The sequence below is a fragment of the Somniosus microcephalus genome, unplaced genomic scaffold (assembly GCF_052327205.1).
Source record: "Somniosus microcephalus isolate GS21.2 unplaced genomic scaffold, FLI_Smic_1.0 scaffold2, whole genome shotgun sequence".
Classification (NCBI taxonomy): Eukaryota; Metazoa; Chordata; class Chondrichthyes; order Squaliformes; family Somniosidae; genus Somniosus; species Somniosus microcephalus.
In genome coordinates, this window is record NW_028225189.1 from 2798638 (window position 1) to 2825691 (window position 27054).

The window sequence follows — 27054 nt, forward strand, 5'->3', positions numbered from 1 at the left end:
AAAGAGCTGGAATAAATGGGTCTTTTTCCGAGTGGCAGGCAGTGACTACTGGGGTACTGCAGGGATCGGTCCTTGGACCCCAGCTATTCACAATATAAATTAATGATCTAGACGACGGAACTCCAAGTTTGCAGACGACACAAAGCTGGGTGGGCGTGTCTGCTGTGAGGAGGATGCCGAGAAACTCCAGTATGATTTGGACAGGTTGGGTAATTGGGCAGAAGCATGGCAGATGCAATATAACGTGGATAAATGTGAGGTTATCCACTTTGGTGTCAAAAACAGGAAGGCAGATTATCAGAATGGCAATAGATTGGGAGAAGGGGAAGTGCAACGAGACCTGGGTGTCCTTGTGCACCAGTCGCTGAAGGTAAGCATGCAGGTGCAGCAGGCGGTTAAGTAGGCAAATGGTATGTTGGCCTTCGTAGTGAGAGGGTTTGTGTACAGGAACAAGGATGTCTTGCTGCAGTTGTACAGGGCCTTGGTGAGACCACATCTTGAGTATTGTGTGCAGTTTTGGTCGCCTTATCTGAGGAAGGATGTTCTTGCCTTGGAGGGAGTGCAGCGAAGATTCACCAGGCTGATACCTGGGATGGCAGGAATGATGTATGAGGAGAGATTGGGTCGATTAGGCTTATACTCGCTGGAGTTTAGAAGAATGAGAGGGGATCTCATTGAAACTTATAAAATTCTAACAAGACTAGACAGACTAGATGCAGGAAGGATGTTCCCGATGGTCGGGGAGTCCAGAACCAGGGGTCACAGTCTAAGGATAAGGGGTAAGCCTTTTAGAACAGAGATGAGGAGGAATTTCTTCACCCAGAGAGTGGTGAACCTGTGGAATTCTCTACCACAGAAAGCAGTGGAGGCCAATTCATTAAATATATTCAAGAAGGAGTTGGATATATTTCTTAAGGCTAAAGGGATCAAGGGATATGGGGAGAAGACAGGGACAGGGTACTGAATTTGGATGATCAGCCATGATCTCATTGAATGGCGGAGCAGGCTCGAGGGGCCGAATGGCCTACTCCTGCTCCTATCTCCTATGTTTCCCTCACTGATTGTGGCTCTTAACCAACACCGACTTTACAAAGAAAGCCCCGCGCGGCAGCCTGGAGCTCGGGCCCAGCGCGCAGGCACGGGGAGGATGATTGACAGGGGCCCAGGGTGTGTGCTGAGCATGCGCGGTGCGGGCCGGGCGCCTGTGGAGCAGGAGAGGGCGGGGCCATGGGCGCATGCGCGGTGTCAGCCACAACTCAGCGCGGCGGCCGGAGTGCTTTCTGGAGCGCGGGGGTTTGTGGGGGTTGCAGCCGCCATTACTGTTGATCCTTGCAACCAACCTGTGCAGCAGCTGGGGCCTGAAGATCAGCTTCACCGCCCCTGGGCTGGGAAAGGGGGACATGAGACAACATTCTCCCTCTTACCCCTTTCTACACTCCTTTTACAGGGTTTTAGAAATGGAGCATTTACAGACAGGAAGCTCAGACCAGACATCACCTCAAGATCTGACAGAGTCGCTCGATTCATCAGGACCTGATTCAGTCGCTCCTCCAATCTGCTGATACACCAGCGAGTTCACACTGATGAGAGACCTTTTAAATGTTCTGAGTGTGGAAAGAGCTCCAAAATATACGAGTAGCTAAAGTGACACCAGTGGCTACACACTGGGGAGAGAACGTTTAGCTGTTCCGGAAGGGATTCATTCAGCCATCCGCTACGATGATACACCAGCAAATTCACACTAGGGAGAGACCTTTAACCCGCTCCGTGTGTGGGCAGGGATTAATTGCACCCTCTGTGCTGCTGAGACACCAGCTTGTCCACACTGATGAGAGACCGTTGACCTGCTCCGTGTTTTTGAAGCGATTCTCTCATTCTGCCACCCTCCTGAGACACCAGCTTGTTCACATTAAATGTTCTGACTGTGGGAAGAGATTTAAAAGGTCCCAGGATCTGAAGAGACACCAGCTGGAGAGAGCAGGAGAGATTCTGTTCACCTGCTCCGTGTGTGGGAAGAGATTCACTCGGTCCTCGAATCTGCTGACACACCAGCGAGTTCACACTGGGGAGAGGCCGGTGAAACATTCCGACTGTGGGAAAAACATTAAAAGGTCCCAGGAGCTGAAGGGACACCAGCTGGAGGTAGCAGGAAAGAGGCCATTCACCTGTTCTGTGTGTGGGAAGGGATTCATTCAGTCCTCGACTCTGCTCCAACACCAGCGAGTTCACACTGGGGAGAGGCCATTCACCTGTTCCGTGTGTGGGAAGGGATTCACTCATTCATCCAATCTACTGAGACACAAGCGAGTTCACACTGGGGAGAGGCCATTCACCTGCTCCGTGTGTGGGAAGGGATTCACTCAGTCATCCCACCTACTGACACACCAGCGAGTTCACACTGGGGAGAGGCCATTCACCTGTTCCGTGTGTGGGAAGGGATTCATTCAGTCCTCGACTCTGCTCGAACACCAGCGAGTTCACACTGGGGAGAGGCCGTTCACCTGTTCCGTGTGTGGGAAGGGATTTATTCAGTCCTCGACTCTGCTCGAACACCAGCGAGTTCACACTGGGGAGAGGCCATTCACCTGCTCTGTGTGTGGGAAGGGATTCACTCAGTCAACCAATCTGCTGACACACAAGCGAGTTCACACTGGGGAGAGGCCGTTCACCTGCTCCGTGTGTGGGAAGGGATTCACTCGGTCCTCTAATCTGCTGAAACACCAGCGAGTTCACACTGTTCTGTAGCACAGGGCCCTGTTGACATCTGGGGTGACATGAACGTGGAATGTTTGAATGTTTTATAAATTCTTGGACTGCTGTTTAATCTTTAGGACTGTTGTGCTGATGATTCCCTTCGATTGACTGTTCATGGTGTTCCATCGAATGTACAGCACAGAAACAGGCCATTCGGCCCAACTGGTCCATGCCAGTGTTTATGCCCCACACCCACCCTACTTCAATTAACCCCATCAACATATCCTCCTATTCCTTTCACACTCAAGTGGCTTCCCCTTAAATGCATCTGTACTTTTAGCCTCAACTACTCTTTGTAGTGGCGAGTTCCACATTCTCACCACTCTCTGGGTAAACAAGTTTCCCCTGAATTCCCTGCTGGATTTATTAGTGGCCATCTTATATTTTGTGGATGTTAAAATCCAGCCCAGTTATTGGGGTTTTAATATTCTGTATCAATAAATCAGCTTTGTTTGAAACACACAGTCGATTGAGTCCTTGTTTCTAAGATAAGACGAGAGTTAATTGATGGCTTGTTACAGACATTCCCGGTCCTCTCAATATCTGTGTCCAGGAGAGAAGCTTCTGTTACTTTGTGTGTTTTATTCCCATCGAGGTTCTGGATGTCATTGTGGGGGAATGGAACACTTTAACATTCTCAGCACCTGGTGTCAACATCAAACACTCCCAGGGCAGGTACAGCACGGGTTAGATACAGAGTAAAGCTCCCTCTACACTGTCCCATCAAAAACCCCAGGGCAGGTACAGCACGGGTTAGATACAGAGTAAAGCTCCCTCTACACTGCCCCATCAAACACTCCCAGGGCAGGTACAGCACGGGTTAGATACAGAGTAAAGCTCCCTCTACACTGTCCCGTCAAACACTCCCAGGGTAGGTACAGCACGGGTTAGATACAGAGTAAAGCTCCCTCTACACTGTCCCATCAAACACTCCCAGGGCAGGTACAGCACGGGTTAGATACAGAGTAAAGCTCCCTCTACACTGTCCCATCAAAAACCCCAGGGCAGGTACAGCACGGGTTAGATACAGAGTAAAGCTCCCTCTACACTGCCCCATCAAACACTCCCAGGGCAGGTACAGCACGGGTTAGATACAGAGTAAAGCTCCCTCTACACTGTCCCGTCAAACACTCCCAGGGTAGGTACAGCACGGGTTAGATACAGAGTAAAGCTCCCTCTACACTGTCCCATCAAACACTCCCAGGGCAGGTACAGCACGGGTTAGATACAGAGTAAAGCTCCCTCTACACTGTCCCGTCAAACACTCCCAGGGTAGGTACAGCATGGGTTAGATACAGAGTAAAGCTCCCTCTACACTGTCCCATCAAACACTCCCAGGGCAGGTGCAGCACGGGTTAGATACAGAGTAAAGCTCCTCTACACTGTCCCATCAAATGCTCCCAGGGCAGGTACATCACGGGTTAGATACAGAGTGTCAGCCGTGGCTCAGGCTGCAGCACTCTCTCCTCTGAGTCAGAAGGTTGTGGGTTGAAGTCCCACTCCAGAGACTGGAGTCTAAAACTCTGTGCTGCCCCTCCAGTGCAGTGCTGAGGGAGTAAAGCCCAGTGCAGAGTAAAGTTCCCTCTGCACTGCTCCACTAACATGCCTGAGCCCCAAACTCAGAAGAGCGCCCTCTGCTGCACTCTTAGGCAGTCCCTCAGAACCGCAGATGACTTGCTTCCACATTAAAAATTAGTTCCCAGGTGACTGATGAGTCCAATGCAGGACCTACAGTCCCTGTCACAGGTGGGGCAGACGGTGGTTGAAGGGGCGGGTGGGTGGGGTGCTTGGGTTGACGTGCGCTCCTTCCGATGCCTGTGCTTAGCTTCCGCTTGCTCCCGGCGAAGAGACTCGAGGTGTTCGGCGCCTTCCTGGATGCTTCTCCTCCACTTCGTGCGGTCTTGGGCCAGGGATTCCCAGGTGTCGGTGGGGATGTTGCACTTTTTCAAGGAGGCTTTGAGGGTGTCCTTGAAACATTTCCTCTGCCCACCTGGAGCTCTCTTGCCGTGCCGGAGCTCCGAGTAGAGCGCTTGTTTTGGGTGTCTCGTATCGGGCATGCGGACAATGTGACCCGTCCATCGGAGCTGATTGAGCGTGGTCAGAGCTTCGATGTTGGGGATGCTGGCCTGAGCAACAACACTGACGTTGGTGCGCCTATCCTGCCAATGGATTTGCAGGACCTTGCGGAGGCAGCGTTGGTGGTACCTCTCCAGTGCTTTGAGGTGCCTGCTGTACATGGTCCATGTCTCTGAGGCATACAGCAGGGCGGGTATCACTGCTGCTCTGTAGACCATGAGCTTAGAGCCGGGTTTGAGGTCCTGGTCTTGAAACACACTCTTCCTCAGGCGATCGAAGGCTGCACTGGCACACTGAAGGCGGTGTTGGACTTCGTCGTTGACCTCTGCCCTTGTTGACAGTAGGCTCCCGAGGTATGGAAAGTGGTCCACGTTGTCACATTCCACTTGTCTCAGCAGCGGGAGAAGCAGGCGGCGGAGGTCCCGCCCCTCGGACACCCCGATTGGTTGGAGGACCCGCCGCCACCTCAGTCCTCCAAGCTCTGCCTGCTGTCTCCCTATTGGTCGGAGCTCCCGTCAGTCACCGCCCTGGAGTTGATGACGTGCCCCAGTCCGGCTCCCTGCAGAAGACAAGGGGCTGCGGCCACTCAATCCGCTCCGCTCGGTGCCGGGAGGGCGCTGAGACAGTACGGTTTGTATTTTCTTTTTATTTATCTCCCCGCCCGCGCTTCTCTCCGCTATATATAAAAGAAAACTCATAAAACTCGCTTTCCGCCGGTGATCCGGACTCTCAGGCGGGGTGTGTGCTGAGCATGCGCGCTGCGGGCCAGGCGCCTGTGGAGCAGGAGAGGGTGGGGCCATGGGGCGCATGCGCGGGGTCAGCCACAACTCAGCACGACGGTCGGAGCGCTTTCTGGAGCGCGGGGGCTTGTGGGGATTGCAGCCACCATTACTGTTGATCCTTTCAACCAACCTGTGCAGCAGCTGGGGCCTGAAAATCAGCTTCCCTGCCCCTGGGCTGGGAAAGGGCGACATGAGACAACATTCTCCCTCTTACCCCTTTCTACACTCCTTTTACTGGGTTTAAAAGTGGAGCATTTACAGACAGGAAGCTCAGACCAAACAGTTTGATTCATCAGGACCTGAATTTCATCAACCTTTGCACATGGAAGAGGAGCGCAGCGATCGCAGCGTGCACAAATTGCACACATGTTGCATGTGTGGACGTGGATTCAGCCGATTGCCCGACCTGGAGGGCCCCAAGGGCAGGCACACTGGAGACGGTATGAATGTGAGGACTGTGGGAAGAGGCTCATCCAGCTGACTAGCCACGAGTGCACTCATATCAGGAACCGACTGCATAAATGCGAGGACTGCGGGACGGGATACCTTCACCCATATGCGCTGGAAGCTGAGCGGCGGGCTCACACCGGGGAGAGGCCGTTCACCTGCTCCGTGTGTGGGAAGGGATTTGCTCAGTCCTCCAACCTGCGGACACACCAGCGAGTTCACACCGGGGAGAGGCCGTTCACCTGCTCCGTGTGTGGGAAGGGATTTGCTCAGTCCTCCAACCTGCGGACACACCAGCGAGTTCACACCGGGGAGAGGCCGTTCACCTGCCCCGTGTGTGGGAAGGGATCCGCTCAGTCCTCCAACCTGCAGACACACCAGCGAGTTCGCACCGGGGAGAGACCGTTCCCCTGCCCCGTGTGTGGGAAGGGATCCGCTCAGTCCTCCAACCTGCGGACACACCAGCGAGTTCACACCAGGGAGAGGCCATTCATCTGCCCTGTGTGTGGGAAAGGATTCGCTCAGTCCTCCAATCTGTGGACACACTAGCGAATTCACACCGGGGAGAGGCCGTTCACCTGCCCCGTGTGTGGGAAGGACTTTACGTATTTGGCCAACCTGCGGACAAACCAGCGAGTTCACTCTGATGAGAGGCCATTTAAATGTTCAGACTGTGGAAAGAGCTTTAAACGCTCCCAGTATCTGATGAAGCACCAGCGGCTGCACACTGGAGAGAGACCGTACGGCTGCTCTCACTGCCACAAGAGGTTTGTGAACTCCGTGGACCTGCTGACGCATCAGCGAGTTCACACTGGGGCGAGGCCGTTCAGCTGCTCCGTGTGCAGGAAGGGATTCACTCATTCGTTCAGCCTACGGAGCCACCGGAGAGTACACACCGGGAAGAGTCCGTTCACCTGCTCCGTGTGCGGGAAGGGATTCACTGAGTCCTTGAATCTGCTGGTACACCAGAGAATTCACACTGGGGAGAGGCCATTCACCTGCTCCGTGTGCGGGAAGGGATTCGCTCAGTCTACCCTCCTGCTGATGCACCAGCGAGTTCACACTGGGGAGAGGGCGTTCACCTGCTCCGTGTGTGGGAAGGATTTCACGTGTTTGTCCAACCTGCTGGGACATCAGCGAGTTCACTCTGACGAGAGGCCATTTAAATGTTCAGACTGTGGGAAGAGCTTTAAACGCTCCCAGTATCTGATGAAGCACCAGCGGCTGCACACTGGAGAGAGACCGTACAGCTGCTCTCACTGCCACAAGAGGTTTGTGAACTCCGCGGACCTGCTGACGCATCAGCGAGTTCACACCGGGGAGAGGCCGTTCACCTGCTCCGTGTGCGAGTAGGGATTCGCTCATTCGTTCAGCCTGCAGACCCACCGGAGAGTACACACCGGGAAGAGTCCGTTCACCTGCTCCATGTGTGGGAAGGGATTAGCTGAGTCCTCGAATCTGCTGGTACACCAGAGAATTCACAATGGAAAGAGGCCATTCACCTGCTCTGTGTGTGGGAAGGGATTCGCTCAGTCTACCCTCCTGCTGATACACCAGCGAGTTCACACTGGGAAGAGGCCGTTCATCTGCTCTGCGTGTGGGAAGGGATTCACTCGGTCCTTTCACCTGCTGAGACACCAGCAAGTTCACACCAAGGAGAGACCGTTCACAGGTGGCACAGGATTGATTCAGTCCTCCAGCCAACTGAAACAGCAGCCACTTTGAAGTGGAGAGAGGCTGTTCACCTGCTCCCAGTGCAGGAAGGGATAAACTCAGTCGTCCAGCCTGCTCGGACACCAGCGAGTTCACACCGGACAGTCGCCGTTCGCTGAGCGTCCAACCTATTTAGAGAGCTGCGAGTTCCCACTGAGACCCTGTAAAATGTTCTGACCATGGGAAGAGATTTAAAAGTGCTGTCACACTGAGGCGAGGCCATTCAACAGGGGTTCAGGAGGAGGTCATCAGACAGGTCCAAACAATCCCATTTCCTGAGTGTGACATCGAGTGTACAGCACAGAAAGAGGCCATTCGGCCCAACAGGTCCATGCTGGCGTTTATGCTCCACACGAGCCTCCTCCCGCCCTACTTCATCTGACCCGAGCAGCATATCCTTCTCGCAGTAACCAAGCTTGTGTATAAGAACAGGCCACTTAAACCAGTCAGTTGGAACAGACTCGAGAAGATCGCGCGCGAATCCACTGTACTTCTATTCTCCAGATTGAGGGAATTATATACGACATATTGACTGGGCAAATCAAATTACCACTAATGGTGTGGAGGACAAATTCTTGGAATGCACGTGAGATGGTTTCCTGGATCAGTATGTGGAGGAACCAACCAGGGAACAGGCTAGTCTGGATCTGGTACTGTGTAATGAGAAAGGGCTAATCAATAATCTTTTGGTAAAGGGGCCTTTAGGGACAAGTGACCATAATATGATTGAATTTTACATTAAGTTTGAGAGTGATGTAGTCCAATCTGAAACTAAGGTCTTCAATCTAAACAGAGGAAACTACAAGGGTATGAGGGACAAGTTGGCCATGGTAGATTGGGAGACTACACTAAAAGGTATGAAGGTGGACATACAATGGCTAACATTCAAGGAAATAATGCATAAATTGCAACAAACATATATTCCTCTAGGGCATAAAAACCCAAAAGGAAAAGTGATCCAACCGTGTCTAACAAAAGAAATGAAAGCTAGTATTAAGCCAGAAAAAGCAGTCAGCCTGAGGATTGGGATCTTTTTAGAAATCAGCAAAGGGGGACCAAGAAATTGATAAAGAAAGGGAAAATGTAATATGAGCACAAACTAGCGAAAAATATAAAAACGGATTGTAAAAGCTTCTATAGGTATGTGAACAGGAAAAGACTGGCGAAGGTAAATGTAGGTCCTTTACAGTCAGAGACGGGAGAATTTATAATGGGGAATGAGGAAATGGCAGAGAAATTAAATAAATACTTTGTTTCTGTCTTTATGGAGGAAGACACAAAAAACCTCCCAGAAATACGAGAAAACCAAGGGTGTGGTGAGAATGAGGAACTTAAAGAAATTATTATTAGTAAAAAAACAGTACTAGCAAAATTAATGGGACTAAAAGTCGATAAATCCCAAGGACCGGATGACCTACATCCTAGGGTTTTGAAAGAGGTGGCCATTGGGATAGTGGGCGCATTGGTTGTCATCTTCCAAAATTCTATAGATTCTGTAACGGTTCCTGCAGATTGGAGGATAGCAAATGTAACCCCGCTATTTAAGAAAGGAGGGAGAGAGAAAATGGGGAACTACAGACCTGTTAGCCTCACGTCAGTAGTTGGGAAAATGCTGGAATCTATTATAAAGGATGCAATAACTGGGCACTTAGAAACTAATAGTAAGATTGGGCAGAGTCAACATGGATTTATGAAAGAGAAATCCTGTTTGACAAACCTCTTGGAGTTCTTTGAGGATGTAACTAGTGGAGTAGACAAAGGGGAACCGGTAGATGTGGTGTATCTGGATTTTCAGAAGGCCTTCGATAAGGGTACATGGAATTGGGGGTAATATACTAGCATGGATTGAGAATTGGTTAACTGACAGAAAACAAAGAGTAGGGATAAACGGATCTTTTTCAGGATGGCATGCTGTGACTAGTGGGGTACCGCAAGGATCGGTGCTTGGGCCCCAGCTATTCACAATCTAGATCAATGATTTGGATGAGGGGACTAAATGTAACATTTCCAAATTTGCTGATGATAGGTGGCAGTGTCAGTTGTGAAGAGGATGTGAAGAGACTTCAAGGGGATCTCGACAGGCTCAGTGAGTGGGCGAGAACATGGCAGATGGAATATAATGTGGATAAATGTGACGTTATCCACTTTGGTAGAAAAAATAGAAAGGTAGAATATTTCCTAAATGGTGAAAGATTGGGGCATGCAGATGCTCAAAGGGACCTGGGTGTCCTTGTATATTAGTCACTGAAAGTGAATGTGCAGGTGCAGCAAGCCATTAGGAAGGCAAATGGTATGCTGGCCTTTATTACAAGAGGATTTGAGTACAGGAATAAAGAAGCCTTACTCCAATTATATAGGGCCTTGGTGAGACCACACCTGGAGTACTGTGTACAATTTTGGTCTCCTTACCTAAGGAAGGATATACTTGCCATAGAGGGAGTGCAACGAAGGTTCACGAGATTGATTCCTGGGATGGCGGGACTGTCGTATGAGAAGAGATTGAGTAAACTAGGCCTGTATTCTCTAGAATTCAGAAGAATGAGAGGGGATCTCATTGAAGCATACAAAATTATTACAGGGCTTGATAGGGTGGATGCTGGGAGAATGTTTCCCTTGGCTGGGGAGTGTAGAACCAGGGGCCACAGCCTCAGGGTAAAGGGTAGGCCGTTCAGGACTGAGATGGGAAGAAATTTATTCACAAAGATGGTGGTGAATCTTTGGAATTCTCGACCCCAGAGGGCTGTGGAGGCTCAGTCATTGGGTATATTCAAAACAGAAGTCGATAGATTTCTGACTAGTAAGGGCATCAAGGGATATGGCGATAGGGCCGGTGAATGGAGTTGAGACAGAAGATCAGCCATGATCTCATTGAATGGCAGAGCAGGCTCGAGGGGCCGAATGGCCTACTCCTGCTCCTATTTCTTATGTTCTTAAACCCTTGCAAATCACTGGTTAGGCACCAGCTGGAGTATTGTGTCCAATTCTGGGAACCGCACTTTAGGAAGGATGTCAAGGCCTTGGAGAGGGTGCAGAGGAGATTTACCAGGATGGTTCCAGGGATGAGGGACTTCAGTTATGTGGAAAAACTGGAGAAGCTGGGATTGTTATCCTTAGAGCAGAAGGTTAAGGAGAGATTTAATAGAGGCGTTCAAAATCATGAAGGGTTTGGATAGAGTAAATAAAGATAAACTGTTTCCAGCGGCAGGAGGGTCGGTAACCAGAGGACACAGATTGAAGATAATCGGTAAAAGAACCAGAGGTGACATGAGGAAACAGTTTTTTACACAGCGAGTTGTTGTGATCTGGAATGCGCTGCCTGAAAGGGCGGTGGAAGCAGATTCAATAGTAACTTTCAAAAGAGAATTGGATCGATACTTTAAGGGGAAATTTGCAGGGATATGAGGGGAGTGGGATTAATTGGAGAGCTCTTTCAAAGACTTCAAGGGTTAAGTTATGAGGAGAGATTACACAAACTAGGGTTGTATTCTCTAGAATTTAGAAGGTTAAGGGGCGATCTGATGGAAGTTTTCAAGATATTGAGGGGAAATAGAGAGGGGCGATAGAGAGAAACTATTTCCGCTGGTTGGGGATTCTAGGACTAGGGGGCATAGTCTAAAAATTAGAGCCAGACCTTTCAGGAGTGAAATTAGGAAACACTTCTACACACAAAGGGTGGTAGAGGTTTCGAACTCTCTTCCGCAAACGGCAATTGATGCTAGATCGTTCATTTTAAATCGGAGACTGATAGATTTTTGTTAACCAAAGGTATGAAGGGATATGGGCCAAAGGCGGGTATATGGAGTGAGGCTGCAGACCAGCCATGATCTCACTGAATGGCGGAGCAGGCTCGCGGGACTGAATGGCCTACTCCTGCACTTTATAGAAACAGAGAAACATAGAAGATAGGAGAAAGAGTAGGCCATTCAGCCCCTCGAGCCTGCTCCGCCATTCAATGAGATCATGGCTGATCATCCAAACTCAATACTCTGTCCCTGCCTTCTCCCCATATCCCTTGATCCCTTTAGCCTTAAGAAATATATCTAACTCCTTCTTGAATATATTTAATGAATTGGCCACAACTGCCTTCTGTGGTACAGAGTTCCACAGGTTCACCACTCTCTGGGTGAAGAAATTCCTCCTCATCTCTGTCCAAAATGGCTTACCCCTTATCCTTAGACTGTGACCCCTGGTTCTGGACTCCCCAACCATCGGGAACATCCTTCCTGCATCTAGTCTGTCTAGTCCTGTTAGAATTTTATAAGTTTCAATGAGATCCCCTCTCATTCTTCTAAACTCCAGTGAGTATAAGCCCAATCGACACAATCTCTCCTCATACGTCATTCCTGCCATCCCAGGTATCAGTCTGGCGAATCTTCGCTGCACTCCCTCCATGGCAAGAACATCCTTCCTCAGATAAGGCGAACAAAACTGCACACAATACTCAAGGTGTGATCTCACCAAGGCCCTGTACAACTGCAGCAAGACATCCTTGTTCCTGTACTCGAACCCTCTCGCTACGAAGGCCAACATACCATTTGCCTTCTTAACCGCCTGCTGCACCTGCATGCTTACCTTCAGCGACTGGTGCACAAGGACACCCAGGTCTCATTGCACTTCCCCTTCTCCCAATCTATTGCCGTTCAGATAATAATCTGCCTTCCTGTTTTTTGCCACCAAAGTGGATAACCTCGCATTTATCCACATTATACTGCATCTGCCATGTTTCTGCCCAATCACCCAACCTGTCCAAATCAGCCTGGAGTTTCTCGGCATCCTCCTCAAAGCACACACGCCCACCCAGCTTTGTGTCGTCTGCAAACTTGGAGATATTACATCTAGTTCCCTCGTCTAGATCATTAATATATAATATGCACTTGAAGTGCCATAACCTACAAGGCTACGGACCAAGTGCTGGAAAGTGGGATTAGTGTGGATAGCACTTAATTGACCGGCACGGACAAGATGGGCCGAATGGCCTCCTTCTGTGCCGTAATTTTTCTGTGATTCTATCGCGGGGGCGGGTGGTTGTGAGTCTGAAGGGAATAACTAAGATAGGGAGGGGCGAGGCCATGGAGGGATTTGAAAACAAGGATGAGAATTTTGAAATCGAAGCATTACTTAACCGGGAGCCAATGTAGGTCAGCGAGCACGGGTGATGGGTGAATGGGACTTGGCGTTGAGTTACGACACGGGTAGTTTTGGATCACCTCAAGTTTACGTGGGCTGGAATGTGGGAGGCCAGCCAGGAGTGCATTGGAATAGTCGAGTCTAGAGGTAACAAAGCCCCGGGTGAGGGTTTCAGCAGCGGATGAGCTGAGGCAGGGGCGGAGACGGGCCATGTTACCGAGGTGGAAGTAGGCGGTCTTTGTTATGCTGCGGATATGTGTTCGGAAGCTCATTTCAGGGTCAAATATGACACCAAGGTTGCAAATAGTGTGGTTAAGCCTCAGACAGATGTTAGGGAGAGGGATGGAGCCAGTGGCTAGGGACCGAAAACAATTGCTTCAGTCTTCCCAATATTTAATTGGAGAAAATTTCTGCTCACCCAGAACTGGATTAGAGATCGTGGAGCGGTCGAGAGAAGTGGTGGTGAGGTAGAGCTGGGTGTCGTCAGCGTACATGTGGAAACTGACGCTGTGTTTTCAGATGTCGCCAAGGGGCAGCATTTAGATGAGAAATAGGAGGGGCCCAGGGATAGATCCTTGGGGGACACCAGAGGTAACGATGCGGGAGTGGGAAGAGAAGCCATTGCAGGTGACTCTGTGGCTACGATTAGATAGATAAGAATGGAACCAGGCGAGTGCAGTCCCACCCAGCTGGATGATGGTGGAGAGGCATTGGAGAAGGATGGAGTGGTCAACCGTGTCAAAGACTGCAGACAAGTCACGAAGGACGAGGAGGGATAGTTTACCTTTGTCACAGTCACAAAGGATGTCATTTGATGAGACTTTGATGAGACTTGATTTGACTTCAGGGCAAAGTCAGTGAGGTGGATTGGGCTGTTTCTGGCCCGCTGGTTATTGTGGGCACGGCTGGACACCAGTGGGACCGGCTCTGCCCTGTTTGTTCTTTGAGGCAATATTAGCCAAATAAAATTCATGCTTCCCCCTTACCCTTTCTACACTCCTTTTACAGGGTTTTAGAAGAGGAGCATTTACAGACAGGAAGCTCAAACCAAACATCACATCAAATTCTGACAGAGCTACGCGATTCATCAGGACCTGATTCAATCGCTCCTTGAATCTGCTGGCACCCCTGTGAGTTCACACTGATTAGAGACCTTTTAAATGTTCTGAAAGAGCTTCAAAATCTACAAATACCTGAAGCGACACCAGTGCCTACACACTGGGGGAAACCCGGGCCCCATGTGTGGAAGGGAGTCACTCAGCCATCCGCTCCGATGATACACCAGCAAATTCACACTAGGGAGAGACCTTTAACCCGCTCCGTGTGTGGGCAGGGATTAATTGCACCATCCGTGCTGCTGAGACACCAGCTTGTCCACACCGATGAGAGACCTTTGACCTGCTCCGTGTTTTTGAAGTGATTCTCTCATTCTTCCACCCTCCTGAGACACCAGCTTGTTCACAGTGATGAGATTAAATGTTCTGTCTGTGGGAAGAGATTTAAAAGGTCCCAGGATCTGAAGAGACACCAGCTGGAGAGAGCAGGAGAGATTCTGTTCACCTGTTCCGTGTGTGAGAAGAGATTCACTCGGTCCTTGAATCTGCTGGCACACCAGCGAGTTCACACTGGGGAGAGGCCGGTGAAACATTCCAACTGTGGGAAAAGCTTTCAAATGTCCCAGGAGCTGAAGGGACACCAGCTGGAGAGAGCAGGAGAGAGACGATTCACCTGCTCCGTGTGTGGGAAGGGATTCACTCGGTCATCCAACCTACTGACACACCAGCGATATCACACTGATGAGAGACCATTTAAATGTTCTGACTGTGGGAAGAGCTTTAAAACCTCTGGGGATCTGAAGCAACACCAGCAAGTTCACACCAATGAGAGACCGTTTACATGTTCTGTTTGTGGGCTGAGCTTTAAAACCTCTGGGGATCTGAAGCAACACCAGCGAGTTCACACTGGGGAGAGGCCATTCACCTGCTCCGTGTGTGGGAAGGGATTCACTCAGTCATCAAGCCTGCTGACACACCAGCGAGTTCACACTGATGAGAGACCATTTAAATGTTCTGACTGTAGTAAGAGCTTTAAATATTTGAAGATCCTGAAGAGACACCAGCTGGAAAAAAAAGGAAAGAGACTGTTTACCTGCTCTGTGTGTGGGAAAGGATTCACTCGGTCATCAGACCTACTGAGACACCAGCGAGTTCACATTGTTCTGTAGCGCAGGGCCCTGCAGACAGCTGGGGTTACATGAACATGGAATGGATGAATGTTTTATAAATTCTTGTACTGCTGTTTAATCTTTAAGGTTGTTGTGCTGATGATTCCCTTCTTTTGACTGTTCATGGTGTCACATAGAATGTACAGCACAGAAACAGGCCATTCGGCCCAACTGGTCCATGCCAGTGTTTATGCCCCACACCCACCCTACTTCAATTAACCCGATCAACATCTCCTCCCATTCCTTTCTCCCTCGTGTGGCTTTCTCATAAATGCACCTATGCTGTTCACCTCAACTACTCCCTGTGGTAGCGAGTTCCCCATTCTCACCATTCTCTGGGTAAAGAAATTTCTCCTGAATTCCCTCCTGGATTTATTAGTGACTTTTATATTTATAGCCACATAAATATAATGAGGTTCTGTTAAGCTGACAAGTATGTTACATAGAAACATAGAAGATAGGAGCAGGAGTAGGCTATTCAGCCCCTCGAGCCTGCTCCGCCATTTAATGAGATCATGGCTGATCATCCAAATTCAGTACCCGGTCCCTGCTTTCTCCCCATATCCCTTGATCCCTTTAGCCTTAAGAAATATATCCAACTCCTTCTTGAATATATTTAATGAATTGGCCTCCACTGCCTTCTGTGGTAGAGAATTCCACAGCTTCACCACTCTCTGGGTGAAGAAATTCCTCATCATCTCTGTCCTAAATGACCTACCCCTTATCCTTAGACTGTGACCCCTGTTTCTGGACTCCCAGGCCATCGGGAACATCCTTCCTGCATTTAGTCTGTCTAGTCCTGTTAGAATTTTATAAGTTTCAATGAGATCCCCTCCCATTCTTCTAAACTCCAGCGAGTATTAGCCCAATCGACCCAATCTCTCCTTATACGTCATTCCTGCCATCCCAGATATCAGCCTGGTGAATCTTCGCTGCACTCCCTCCATGGCAAGAACATCCTTCCTCAGATAAGGTTGTTGTACTTTGTCTTTTTCTGATGAATGAAACATTACTGAGCCCCTGTACCCGTGTTATGGGATGAAGTACCAGACAAGTGAAGGTACAACGTCTGGGTGTGAATCTGATAACCTCACGGACCGTATAGGTGTGATAACCAGATAGGCTTGTGGTTATAGTCTGGTCACAGATGGACTAAATTCCCTGAATCAGCAGGAGTTCAGGAGGCGGTAAACAGACGGGTCCAAACAATCCCATTTCCTGAGTGGTAACCAAGCTTGTGTATAAGAACAGGCCACTTAAGCCGTTGTCAGTTGAAACAGACTCAAGAAGATCGCGCGTGAATCCACTGTACTTCTATTCTCCAGATTGAGGGAATCATCACCCGATCTGTGTTATGCAGCGATCTTAATAAAGCCTGGAGAGACAATTTGTGTTCTTGTGAGCTTGATTATCTGGTATCCGAAACCCCAGGACTCCCGATCATTAGAGTCAACCTCAGTGTGTGGAAAGGGATTCCCTGGTGTATCCCACCCGCTGACACACCAGTGTGTCCACAGTGTGACTGCGGTGGGTCAATTCCACTGTTTCCGATGCCTTTAATCACATCCAGGACTGAACCATGTTAATTCAGGCAACTGGGGCTTGTTAATGTTAAGAGCCCCAATAACTGGGCTGGATTTAAAGATTATTCCCTGTTCTCTCAGTACTAGTGAGCAGAGAGAAGCTGATGTTATAGAATCATAGAGCACAGTAGGATGCCTTTCGGCCCATCATGCTGGTGCCGGCACTCTGAAAGAGCGATGTAATTAGTCCCACTGCCCTGCTCTTTCCCCACAGCCCTGCAAATTTCTCCTTTTAGTATATATCCAATTCCCTTTTGAAAGTTACTATTGAATCTGCTTCCACCTCCCATTCAGGCAGTGCATTCCAGATCATCACAATTCACTGTGTAAAAAAAGTCTCCTCATTTCCTCTCTCGATTCTTTTGCCAATGATCTGAAATCTGTGTCCTCTCGTTACCGACCCTCCTGCCAGTGACAACAGCTTCTCCTTGTTTGCTTGATCAAAACCCCTTATAATTTTGAGCACCTCGATCACAGCTCCACCTAACCGTCTCTGCTCCAAGTTATATTGCCATTGTTCTGTGAATTGTTGCTGTGATCGAGGTGCTGGATGTCTGTGCCTGGGGAATGGGACCTTCTATCCTCGTGAGCACCGAGTGTCAGCATCCAGCAATCTCTGGCCAGGGACTGTCTTTTTAAACTGCCTCACCTCAGCTTTTTGACTCCCTGATTTCATTATTAAACATTTCAGTGTTCTTGCAGAGTGACCAAGGCTGAACAGATAAATGTGAGGTATTACATTTTGGTAGGAAGAATGGGGAGGTCACTTATCACTTGGAGGGTGCGAGTCTAGGTGGGGTAGAGGAACAAAGGGATCTCGGAGTACAAATACACAAATTACTAAAAGTTGCGACACAGGTTAGCAAGGCCATAAAAAAAGCAAACCAAGCACTAGGGTTTATTTCTCGAGGGATAGAATTGAAAAGTAGTGAATTTATGCTAAACCTGTATCGAACCTTGGTTAGACCACACTTGGAGTACTGCGTACAGTTCTGGTCGCCATATTATAAAAAGGATATAGAGGCACTGGAGAGGGTGCAGAGAAGATTTACAAGGGTGATACCAGAAATGCAAGGGTATACATATCAGGAAAGGATGAACAGGCTGGGTCTCTTTTCTCTTGAAAACAGAAGGCTGAGGGGTGACCTAATAGAGGTCTTTAAAATTATGAATAATGTTGATAGAGTGGATACAGAGAGAATGTTTCCACTTGTGGGGAAGAGCATAACTGGAGGCCTCAATATAAGATAGTCACCAAGAAATCCAATAGGGAATTCAGAAGAAACTTCTTTACCCAGAGAGTGGTGAGAATGTGGAACTCGCTGCCACAGGGAGTGGTTGAAGCGAATAGTATCGATGTATTTAAGGGGAGGCTAGACAAGCATATGAGGGAGAAGGGAATCGAGGGTTATGCTGATAGATTTAGATGAGGAAAGACGGGAGGAGGCTCGAGTGGAGCATAAACACCGGCATGGACTGGTTGGGCCGAATGGCCTGTTTCTGTGCCGTATATCCGATGTAATCCTATGTCAAGTATCCCAGCTGGCTTAGCTCCAGGCACTTTAGCTCAGTGGGCAGCACTCTCACCTCTGAGTCAGAAGGTCGTGGGTTCAAGTCCCAGTCCAGAGACTTGAGCATAAAAATCTCGGCTGACACTCCAGTACTGAGAGAGTGCTGCGCTGTCAGAGGTGCCGTCTTTCGGATGAGATGTTAAACCGAGGCCCCCGTCTGCTCTTTCAGGTGGATGTAAAAGATCCCATGGCACTACATTGAAGAAGAGCAGGGGAGTTCTCCCCGGTGTCCTGGGGCCAATATTTATCCCTCAATCAACATCACTGAAATAGATTATCTGGTCATTGTCACATTGCTGTTTGTGGGAGCTTGCTGTGCGCCAATTGGCTGCTGCATTTCCTACATCACAACAGTGACTACACTTCAGAAGCTCTTCATTGGCTGTAAAGCACTCTGGGACATCCTGGAGTTGTGAAAGGCGCTATATAAATGCAAGTCTTTCTTTCTCAGCAAGAGGGCGAGTGTCAGTGGTTGGAGGGAGGAGCTCAGTATTGTCACTGGGTGGACACAGACAGATTGAAACTAAAAGACAGAGAATGCTGAAGTTTGGAATGATAACACCCAAAGTCAGGAGATGAGCCCTTTGCCTAGATAAGGGAGGTGGTTGCTAAGAGACCTACAGACCTAATAACACTGCAAACTGCTCAGGCAGCAGACTTGTTGCAACATGTGAGGTCACGAGTGAGTTGGTGCCCAGACAACAGAGCCTTAAGCATTCCTGAGAGAGACAAACTGGTTCTGTAACCGGGAGAACAGGTTGAGGGAGTCACTCTACGTGGGACGGCTCGTCTGAGGTGTTAACACAGAGTCAGCTTGGGCATGGGATGATCAATGAATCATAGAAATTTACAGCACAGAATGAGGCCATTCGGCCCATCTTGTCCGTACCGGCCGACAAAGAGCTATCCACCCTAATCCCACTTTCCAGCACTTGGTCCGTAGCCTTGTAGGTTACGGCACTTCAAGTGCATATCCAAGTACTTTTTAAAGGTGATGAGAGTTTCTGCCTCTATGACCCTTTCAGGCAGTGAGTTCCAGACCCCCACCACCCTCTGGGTGAAAAATGTTCTCCTCAAATCCCCTCTAAACTTCTGACCAATTACTTTAAATCTAGGCCCCCTGGTTCTTCTCCTTCTTAGGCAGTCCCACATCAAAGCAGTGGGAGACTTTCAGAAGGGAAATAGAGAGAGTACAATGCCAACATGTTCCTGTAAAGGTCAAGGGTGGGACCAACAAGCAAAGGGAACCTTGGATGACAAGGGATATACAAAAATGCATTAGGAAAAAAAGGGGGGCTTTTGGCAGTTACAAAAGACTAAAGACGGAAGAAGCCCTAGAGGAGTATAAAAAGTGCAGGGGCGTACTTAAAAAAGAAATTAGGAGGGCAAGGAGGGGCCATGAAATAACACTGGCGAGCAAAATAAAGGAAAATCCTAAGATGTTTTATAAGTATATTAAGGGCAAGAGGATAACCAGGGAAAGGGTAGGGCCCATTCGGGACCAAAGTGGCAATCTGTGTGTACAGCCAGATGATGCAGGCGGGGTTTTAAATGAATTTTTTGCATCTGTGTTCACTGTGGAGAAAGACGATGTAGACATAGAAATCGGGCAAGGGGACTGTGACATACTTGAACATATTAGCATCGAGAGGGAGGAGGTACTAGCGGTTTTAGCAGGCCAAGAAGTGGATAAATCCCCAGGCCCGGACGAGATGTATCCCAGGCTGTTGTGTGAGGCAAAGGAGGAGATTGCAGGGGCTCTGACACAAATTTTCAGAACCTCTCTGGCTACAGGGGATGTACCAGAGGACTGGAGAACAGCTAACGTAGTACCATTATTCAAGAAGGGTAGCAGGGATAAACCAGGGAATTACAGGCCAGTGAGCCTAACATCTGTGGTAGGGAAATTATTGGAAAAAATTCTGAGGGACAAAATTAGTCTCTACTTAGAGAGGCAAGGATTAATCGGGGATATTCAGCATAGCTTTGTCAAGGGTAAATCATGTCTGACCAATCTGATTGAATTTTTCGAGGGGGTGACTAGGTGTGTGGATGAGGGAAATGCTGTGGATGTGGTTTACATGGATTTCAGTAAAGCTTTTGACAAAGTCCCGCATAGGAGACTGGTCAAGAAGGTAAGAGCCCATGGGATCCAGGGTGCCTTGGCGCGTTGGATCCTAAACTGGCTGAGTGGCAGGAGGCAGAGGGTGATGGTCGAAGGTTGCTTTTGTGACTGGAAGCCTGTGTCCAGTGGGGTACCTCAGGGATCGGTGCTGGGTCCCTTGTTGTTCGTGATCTACATAAATGATTTGGATGAGAATGTAAAAGGTATGATCAGTAAGTTCGCAGATGACACGAAAATTGGTGGGGTGGTAAATTGCGAGGAGGAAAGCCTCAGGCTACAGGACGATATAAACAGGTTGGTCAGATGGGCGGAAAAGTGGCAAATGGAATTTAACCCTGAAAAGTGCGAGGTGATGCATTTTGGACAGACAAATAAGGCAAGGGAATACACAATGAGTGGTAGGACCCTAGGAAGTACAGAGGGTCAGAGGGACCTTGGTGTACATGTACATAGATCCCTGAAGACAGCGGAACAGGTAGATAAGGTGGTTAAAAAGGCATATGGGATACTTGCCTTCATTAGCCGAGGCATAGAATATAAGAGCAGGGAGGTTATGATGGAGCTGTACAAAACGCTGGTGAGGCCACAGCTGGAGTACTGTGTGCAGTTCTGGTCGCCTCACTATAGGAAGGATGTGATTGCTTTGGAGAGGGTGCAGAGAAGATTCACCAGGATGTTACCTGGGATGGAGCGCCTCAGCTATGAAGAAAGGCTAAACAGGCTGGGGTTGTTTTCCTTGGAGCAAAGAAGGCTGAGGGGGGACCTGATTGAGGTGTACAAAATGATGAGGGGCATAGATAGGGTAGATAAAGAGGAACTTTTCCCCTTAGTAGGGGGGTCAATAACAAGGGGGCATAGATTCAAGGTAAGGGGCAGGAGGTTTAGAGGGGATTTGAGGAGGAACTTTTTCACCCAGAGGGTGGTTGGAATCTGGAACTCACTGCCTGAAAGGGTGGTAGAGGCAGGAACCCTCACAACATTCAAGAAGCATTTGGATGAGCACTTGAAATGCCATTGCATACAAGGCTATGGACCAAATGCTGGAAAATGGGATTAGACTGGACAGGGATTGATGGTCGGCGCAGACACGATGGGCCGAAGGGCCTCTTTCTGTGCTGTATAACTCTATGACTCTATAACTGAGGATGAATTGCTTCCACATTAAAAATGAGTTTTCAGGTGACTGATGAGTCCAATGCGGGACCTACAGTCTCTGTCACAGGTGGGGCAGATGGTGGTTGAAGGGGCGGGTGGGTGGGGTGCTTGGGTTGACGTGCGCTTCTTGCGCTGCCTGCACTTGGCTTCTGCTTGCTCCCGGCGAAGAGACTCGAGGTGTTCGGCTCCTTCCCGGATGCTTGTCCACTTTGTGCGGTCTTGGGCCAGGGATTCCCAGGTGTCGGTGAGGATGTTACTGTTTTTCAAGGAGGCTTGCAGGGTGTCCTTGAAGCATTTCCTCTGCCCACCTGGGGCTCTTTTGCCGTGCCGGAGCTCCGAGTAGAGCGCTGGTTTTGGGAGTCTCGTATCGGGCCTGCGGACAATGTGACCCATCCATCGGAGCTGATTGAGCGTGGTCAGAGCTTCGATGCTGGAGATGTTGGCCTGAGTGAGAACACTGACGTTGGTGCGCCTATCCTGCCAATGGATTTGCAGGATCTTGTGGAGGCAGCGTTGGTGGTACCTCTCCAGTGCTTTGAGGTGCCCGCTGTACATGGTTGTTCGATCTCTTAATTCTAGTGGAACGCTTCCAAATAAAATTTCGAATCCAGTGGGAGCTTAAATTAGTTTCTTTATTTCAGCAAACTTTAGTACTGGTTCAATCCTTTGTTATACACAGCAGCAGTAGGAGTGGAGCACGTTTTTAAAATGGCTGGCTTTTATACAGCATCAAATTACACAGCAAATGCATCCTCCCCTTTGACACCATTGGCTGAACAGCATGCATATCGAGCTAGGGTTGGTTCAGCAAAATGGCCAGACCTGAGTAATCATGGCCAGACCTGATTGTGATTGGATCTTGGTGCCGCCTGTTAGCCCTTTGTTCCCTACAGCGTGTGAACATCATAGTCTGCACGTTCACAGCAGATTGCTGATAGGGTTTTTTTTACTGTGGCTCTCAAGTTACTTAAGGTCATTAGTTTAAGCAATTAAAATCTATGTTATTAAATCTATATGCAATTAAAATCTATGTTATTAAATCTATCTATTCCCTATCACTTGTCCATGTCTCTGAGGCATACATGGTCCATGTCTCTGTATACCATGAGCTTAGTCCCTGGTTATTGACCCTTCTGCTAAGGGAAATAGGTCCTTCCTATGCACTCTATCTAGGCCCCTCATAATTTTATACACCTCAGTTAAGTCTCCCCTCAGCCTCCTCCGTTCCAAAGAAAACAACCCCAGCCATCTCTGCTTATAGCTAAAATTCCCCAGGCCAGGCAACATCCTCGTAAATCTCCTCTGCACCCCCTCTAGTGCAATCACATCCTTCCTGTAATGTGGTGACCAGAACTGCACGCAGTGTTCTAGCTGTGGCCTAACTAGTGTTTTATACAGTTCAAGCATAACCTCCCTGCTCTTATATTCTATGCCTCGGCTAATAAAGGCAAGTATCCCGTGTGCCTTCTTAACTTACCTGTCCTGCTACCTTCAGGAATCTGTGGACAGGCACTCCAAGGTCCCTCTGATCCTCTGCACTTCTCAGTGTCCTACCATTTATACTGTATTCCCTTGCCTTGTTAGCCCTCCCCAAATGCACTACCTCACACTTCTCCAGATTGAATTCCATTTGCCACTGTTCTGCCCACCTGACCAGTCCATTGATATCTTCCTGCAGTCTGCAGCTTTCTTCTTCATTATCAACCACACGGCCAACTTTTGCATCATCCGCAAACTTCTTAATCATACTTCCTACATTCAAGCCCAAATCATTGATTTATACCACAAAAAGCAAAGGACCCAGTACTGAGCCCTGCGGAACCCCACTGGAAACAGCCTTCCAGTCACAAACACCCTTTGACCTTTACCCTTTGTTTCCTGCCTCTGAGCCAATTTTGGATCCAACTTGTCACTTTGCCTTGGGTCACATGGGCTTTTACTTTCATGACCAGCCTGCCATGTGGGACCTTATCAAAAGCCTTGCTAAAATCCATATAGACTACATCAAACGCACTACCCTCATCGACCCTCCTTCTTACCTCCTCAAAAAATGCAATCAGGTTAGTCACACACGACCTTCCCTTAACAATCGATGCTGACTGTCCCTGATTAATCCGTGTCTTTCTAAATGAAGATTTATCCTGTCCCTCAGAATTCTTTCCAATAATTTTCCCACCACCGAGGTTAGGCTGACTGGCCTGTAATTACTCAGTCTATCCCTTTCTCCCTTTTTAAACAACGGTACCACGTTAGCAGTCCTCCAGTCCTCCGGCACCACACCTGTAGCCAGAGAGGATTGGAAAATGATGGTCAGAGCCTCAGCTATTTCCTCTCTTGCTTCTCTTCACAGTCTGGGATACATTTCATCCGGGCCTGGGGATTTATCCACTTTCAAATATGCTAAACCCCTTAATACTTCCTCTTTCACTATGTTTATTTCATCTAATATTTCACACTCCTCCTCTCTGATTGTGATGTCTGCATCGTCCCTCTCTTTTGTGAAAACAGATGTAAAGTATTCATTAATATATATATGATGTGAGGTTAGTGTGCCCTTACCCCTGTTTATTATTCAATCAGTGATTGCCCCTTTGCCAGGCCCGCTGCCTGCGGCCCCTCTCCCAGATTCCAGCCCCAGCTCTGTGCTGACTGAGCTGCTCTCACCTGGGGACAGCGCGTCACAATCGGGCCCAGCGCACCTGAGCTGGAGAGGAGGCCCCGCCCCCTAGCTGCACCGCCATTGGTTGGAGGACCCAGCACCAGTCGGCTCTGCCTGCACTCTTCCTATTGGTCAGACCTCCTGTCAGTCACAGGCCCCGCGATCACGTGCTGCGGTTCACTCCGCCCTCTTGCAAAACTCACTTTCCCTCACTGATTGCGGCTCTTCACCAACACCGACTTTACAAAGAAAGCCCCGCGCGGCAGCCTGGAGCTCGGGCCCAGCACGCAGGCACGGGGGAGGATGATTGACAGGGCCCCAGGGCGTGTGCTGAGAATGCGCGGTGCGGGCCGGGCACCTGTGGAGCAGGAGAGGGTGGGGCCATGGGGCGCATGCGCGGGGTCAGTCACAAATCAGCGCGGCGGCTGGAGCTGATGAGAGACACAAGAACATAAGACGTAGGAGCAGGAGTAGGTCATTTGGACCCTCAAGCCTGCTCCGCCATTCAATGAGATCATGGCTGATCTGATCTTGGCTTCAACTCCACTTCCCTGCCCGCTCCCCATAACCCTTGACTCCCTTATCGTTCAAAAATCTGTCTATCTCCACCTTAAACACATTCAATGACCCAGCCTCCACAGCTCTCTCGGGAAGAGAATTCCAAAGGTCAGAGGCTGGGTATCCTGTGGCATGTGTCTCACCTCCTGACACCCCAAAGCCTTTCCACCATTTACAAGGCACAAGTCAGGAGTGTGCTGGAGTACTCTCCACTTGCCTGGATGAATGCAGCTCCAACAACACTCAAGAAGCTTGACACCATCCAGGACAAAGCAGCCCGCTTCATTGGCACCCCAGCCACCACCTTAAATATTCATTCGCTGCACCACCAGCGTACCGTGGCTGCAGTGTGTTCCATCTACAAGATGCACTGCAGCAACTCGCCAATACTTCTTCGGCAGCACCTCCCAAACCCTCGACCACTACCACTTAGAAGGACAAGGGCAGCAGGTGCATGGGAACACCACCACCTGTAAGTTCCCCTCCAAGTCACACACCATCCTGACTTGGAAATATGTCACCAATCCTTCATCGTCACTGGATCAAAATCCTGGAACTTCCTCCCTAACAGCACTGTGGGAGTACCTTCACCACAAGGACTGCAGCGGTTCAAGAAAGCGGCTCACCACCACTTTCTCAAGGGCAATTAGGGATGGGCAATAAATGCTGGCCTTGCCAGCGACGCCCATATCCCATGAATGTAGAGGGAGCTGTATTCTATATCTGTATTCTGTATCTCCTCCCTGCTGTACCTGTCCTGGGAGTGTTTAATGGGACAGTGTGGAGGGAGTCTTAATCTGTATCTAACCCATGCTAATCATCCACTTAATTTTTAAATAGAATAATAAACTATAACAATTTAATCTCTCCTTCTAACGTTTTCTAAAATTGTGCTAGTTGCCCATGCGCTGAGTGTATCCGAGCATTACTCCAATGGACGCCGCACGGCTCATCCCGGTGTCTGAAATCACAGGGATCAACTTTCATTGATTTTCTCCTCCTCCTCCTATTGCTTGCTCTAAATGTATCTCTGCACTCCTCAGCCAGGTGGGACAATGGCGGTGGTTGTTACCCAGAATGCTCCGCAAGGAAGAATAGGCACTATCAATGCTGCAGGGGCCTGGTGTGCAGGCACGGCGTGGGGGCGGGACGGATCCCAAGCGTGCGCAGTCAGTGCCGCCAGTCGGGTGATGGCGGCGGAAGGCGGAGAGAAGATTCCGGAGCAGGCGCAGGGGAGCAATGGAACAAGCGGGGAGGCTTTATAAACACCTGGTGTAGGCCTCAAGCCCCCGAATAAGAACCTACGGGTCCCATGTTTGCCCCGAGTGGGGCGGCGGCTGCGGGGTTTTCTTCCGGTGACAGGCCTGGCTCAACGGCCGCCATCTGCTTGATACTTAAAAAAAATATAAACAACTAGGGTTTAATTAGGAGTGTGGGCTAAGTTACAGTAAAGATCTAAAGCATATAACTAAATTTAATAAATTAAACAAGGTTATTAACTAGATTAAAAACTATTAATAGACAATTGGGTATTTCAATACTTGAAAACCTAATTAGTTAAATAAAATACAATGGCCTAGAAATTCATTGGCCTTAGCGCCGCTTTTGAGGCGCTAGAGGGCCTAGCGCCGAAGTTATGGCCAGTTTAGAAATTGACAGGGGCCCTAAATCGGCGTTAGGCCGGTAGCGCTGCGCCGGCACCGATGACGTCATCGGTGTGCGCAGCGTCCCGGTTGCCATGGTAACCCGCCCGAACTCGGAAATTGAGTTGCGGCCGCCTCGCCCGTGGCAGCCGCAAGCAACGTTCTGGCAGAGGTGCCTTACAGAACTTTGCGCCGGCGCATTAAAGGCCCCGCGGTGGCCGGCCGCTTTCCCGCCGGCCGCCTGGCCGCAGCTCCCTCCCCGGACTTCCCCCCCACCCCCCCCGGAACAGAAGCAAGCCCGGCACTTGTCCGAGGTGCCGGGCTCATTTTTTAAAAGATTATCGCGGGCCGCGGCCGGGTGCAGGCAGCTCCTCCTTAACGGAAGGAGGAGGCCTGCACTTCCTGAGCCTGCCGCACCGCAGCGGGTGCCGCAGCGCCGGAATAGCGCCGCAATGCGGCGCGTGGCGCCAGTTTTGAGGCGCTGAGACCCCTCAGTAGCGCCGGCAGCCGTTTGGGCGCGGCGCTACTGAATTTTTGGCGCGCGCAGGGGGACTTAGCGCCGGCACTAACTTCCGGCGCTAAAGCCCTCGCTGCGCCAAAACCGAATTTCTAGGCCATTAGAGATGGCCGGGCTGGT

The 27054-nt window shown here is 49.5% G+C and overlaps 2 pseudogenes across 1 annotated transcript in view; both read left to right on the plus strand.

Moving 5' to 3' along the window:
- Positions 1–27054, plus strand: part of LOC147084094 (uncharacterized) — a 445069-nt pseudogene that overhangs the window by 230510 nt on the left and 187505 nt on the right. The gene's annotated exons all lie outside the window — the stretch shown is intronic.
- LOC147084098 (uncharacterized) lies at positions 1469–25739 on the plus strand (annotated as a pseudogene).